This window comes from Ips typographus, linkage group LG2 (assembly GCF_016097725.1).
Source record: "Ips typographus isolate SLU linkage group LG2, UJ_Ityp_2.0, whole genome shotgun sequence".
NCBI classification, from domain to species: Eukaryota; Metazoa; Arthropoda; class Insecta; order Coleoptera; family Curculionidae; genus Ips; species Ips typographus.
In genome coordinates this window covers 19,902,720-19,906,551 of record NC_138423.1, presented here as the reverse complement: position 1 = coordinate 19,906,551, position 3,832 = coordinate 19,902,720, and the positions used below count along the sequence as shown (strand labels likewise).

The window sequence follows — 3,832 nt, the reverse complement described above, 5'->3', positions numbered from 1 at the left end:
TTCCTCTTACTTTTCTATCTATCCGCTTTTTCCGTGACTTTCAGATCTTTCTTGCTCTGTTCTTATTAAAGGGCTAATTAAGGCCAAAAGCTGAAAATACCGTTTAAATGGGAGAACAACGGAAAACCCAAAATTCCAAAGCCAAAAAGTGTATAATATGAAGTTTTCAGTGTTAGGTTTAGTCATTAGAGTAAAATAAGCAATATTGCGAAGTTTATTAGATTTAGTTTATTGTTTGGAGGCATTACTTAAAAGTTAAAAGCTTCTATAATCTTAGTCCCTAGAATGTTCTAAAAGCTTCTACGGCGTTATAACAAATTTCAAATGCTTTAAAAAGTGTCAGAAAAGTTCTACAAGTTTATATGACCTTTTAGACGCTTTCAAGATCCTCTCTAAGTTGTTATAGAAACTTTCAAATGCATCTAAGACGTTCTAACAAATTCCAAACGACTCTATGATATTTTATTAACTTCTAAAAGCCTCTAAATACATCTGAAGTGGTTTTAAAGCTTTTAAAATATCTCACTAGAAAATCCAAATAATTTGCGAAAGCTTCCAAATGTCTTTAGAATGCTCTAAAAAGTTGTAAAGACTTCCAGAACATAATAGGAGCTTCCTCGACGTTTTAAACCTTCCAAATGCTTCTACGACGTTCTATAGTCTATCCGGCAAACCTACGGAGTAATAAAAGCGAAAATTAGGAGGGGTTGACCCCCCCGTCCATTAGTATTGGTCTATATCGGGTCCGTTTTACAATATAATATCTTCTTCTCTCTCTAATATAAGGACTTCTCGGGTCTCATGTCTGGATTCACTTTTACGTACCTGTTTTACAGTGTAATGCGGACCGACCAAAGTTGCCGCCCATCGAATTTTATTACTCCGTAGGTTCGCCGGATAGACTATAGAAACTGTCTCTTAACTTTTCCCTCCTTGAGGTGTTTGACAATGGAAATGAACAGTGAATCAGATGACAATCAACACAAGTAGTTTTTTGTATCAATTTAAACAATTTTTATCGTTTCAATACACATCGATGAGTTACGTTATCCCTATTTGTATGCTTTTAATTACGACGAAACGTCTTTGTGGTGGATTTTATCACGTCACCGGCTGAATGGAAAAACGTAAATTAAGCCCATTGTATTCGACGTGTACATCGTGCGTCCTACTGACGTGTTTCCAATACGCCATTCATTATATTCACGGTGTGTTCCGTACATCAGTACCAAGTCGGACGTTAATTTTAATGTGCACCGGGGGCGTTTATGATAAATCATTGTTGTGTAATTTATTCAAATTTGGCCGAAAAGATTGGAAAGTAAATTGGTATTCAGTGTGGCGAAGCATGGACGCATACTTTACCTAGCAAACAAATGAATAATGGATCGTCCTTAGAAATTGCATTTTTTGATTTGTTATATGAAGGGTTTTCTTCCGAAGCAGTTTATCAAATTTCTTACCATAATAATCCTCTCAGCACGCCTCACAAAAAAATCTCGTTAATTAAAAACTAATAATAAATCGAATCATGTCATTAGACAAACTTTAGCTACAAGAGAAGGATGTAATTTTGCCTAATGAACAGCAGATGGATTAGTCATTAGCTGTAATGAACGGCTGCAGACGATGATGGATAAAACTTGATGATGATATTTTGTTTCGTGTGCTATTATTTTGTTACGCCAGTCATGGCACAGTTATTTATTTTTAATTTTTTCTGTACTGCTGGCTCTTATATTAAGACACGGAACGTATCATTACCGAACCCCCCATAGAAATTCTTAATAATAAGTAAACCCTCGCCAAAGGAAACCGCTCAAAAACTTTATGGAACATTTTAAGGTAGATAAAAACTGAATTATGAGCGGCTCTTACGACATTCTATTCAACAAAACTGGACGCCCCCAAATATGTTGGGCTTTTAATCACACAAAGTCTCCATTTATTTTCGACGGCCAGACAGTTTGAATTTAAATTTCGTATTATTTTGCCTAGCTTTTGGCAGTTAACTCTTATTTCAGTTAAAGATGTAGCTGCTGTATAAAATTAAACTACACATTAAATCAAAATTTAAAATTTATTGTATAGTATCGTGAAAATACGTACAAATATAAAATAGTACATTACATACTCAGATCTCTGTCGGAAAGAAGACTAATCAAAGTCAATCATCTCAAGAAAGGTAAAGTACACATTTTCCACTCGGGTGGAAAGTGAGAGTAGGTACTTTTAATCTTTCATCTTCATCTGATTTATACATAATGAGTAACGTTATTACATACATGGTTGAAAATAAAGTACTTCATCTATGACTAGCATGGTAATGATTCACAACCTAACCCACTTTGAGTTACGCAATGAGAGATTTTACCCCACTAGTGTGGTAAAGCATTGTAAGGTTGTTTACTCAATAGTTAACTCTCGTAACTTTGATTTGGCAGCTTGGTTTAAATTAGCAAAGTGCAGGTATTTTTCCTGAATAGCCAGAATCTGATCACTTGTCAAATTCTCGACATGTATTGAATACTTTAAGTAGAACACCCTGTATATTACTATATTTTTGCATACTCCTATCTATTTCAAATAGTTTTTCTGAAACAAAAGCTATGTCGGTCTGTAACGGTTTTTGAGATATTGACGTTTGAGAAATGAGATGAGAAAGAGAGGGATACATAGAAAGATGATTTAAATAATCAATTAATCAAATTAATAATCGAGTTCAGCTAGTGTCGCATCTTCGTGTTATTATTACATGCTCGTTGAATAGGTAATATACTAATTCCACACCCAAGTAATCGCTGTAAAATCCACTTTACCATACGTGAGTAGGAAAATGTTATTTTTCTAAGAGCGTGCGCAAATGATTTCATTCCCGTACTATTTTTGTTCTCGCAATATAGACTTTCCTACACTAGTGGGTAAAGAAATCATTTTTCCGCACTAGGGTGGAGCATCTTCGTGTTATTATTACATGCTCGTTGAATAATATACTAATTCCACACCCAAGTAATCGCTGTAAAATCCACTTTACCATACGTGAGTAGGAAAATGTTATTTTTCTACGAGCGTGCGCAAATGATTTCATTCCCGTACTATTTTTGTTCTCGCAATATAGACTTTCCCACACTAGTGCGTAAAGAAATCATTTTTCCGCACAAGGGTGGAAAAATTTAATTATGTTGTTAATGTATGTATCATATTCAAAATTATTATTTCATATAATAATTGTTCTTTTATTATTAATATTTGTAACAAGTAGATTGGAGATGATTCATTACATTAATAACCCATTTATGATAATAAAGTTTGTAGGTTTTAATCAAGTTTAATTTTTGTACTTAATATTTTTAATGTGTTCGACTGACCTTCAGTCAGCGTGCGGGAAAGTATCACATTTCGCACTTGTTAGGAAAATAACTATATATCATTACTTACCGAGCAAAAAAAGCTGTACTTTCCACTTTTAATACATAAATAACTGTGATAATAAACGTAATAATTAGCTTATTTTCCTTTTACGTTTTAACACTGAAAACTAGAAATTAATATTGCATAATAAAAAAAATTAATTTCAAAACCACTTAATGCAAATATCATGTGTTCATCATTCCGTTGATTATAGACATGCGGTTTTAATACATCCAGATTGTTTTCGAACGAGTTAACGTAGGTACGAAGTGATTTAATTTTGATTAATTGAAACTCGGTATATTGAAGACTCTCTGTTCAAACAAATCGATTTATTTAAGTTTGTCCTAGACGTGGCAATTTCATTTTGTGCATACATTTCGGGTGCACAAACAACATAATTCGTTCGGACTAAAATCAG

At 33.5% G+C, this 3,832-nt stretch overlaps 1 long non-coding RNA gene across 1 annotated transcript; it reads right to left on the bottom strand.

Moving 5' to 3' along the window:
* Positions 1 to 215: 215 nt before the first annotated feature.
* On the bottom strand, positions 216 to 1,003 carry LOC145725421 (uncharacterized). The gene is made up of 2 exons (XR_014177265.1): positions 826 to 1,003; positions 216 to 674 (listed from the first exon to the last, which is right to left on the bottom strand). It is a non-coding gene; the product is annotated as an uncharacterized LOC145725421 (long non-coding RNA).
* Between the last annotated feature and the right edge of the window lie 2,829 nt (positions 1,004 to 3,832).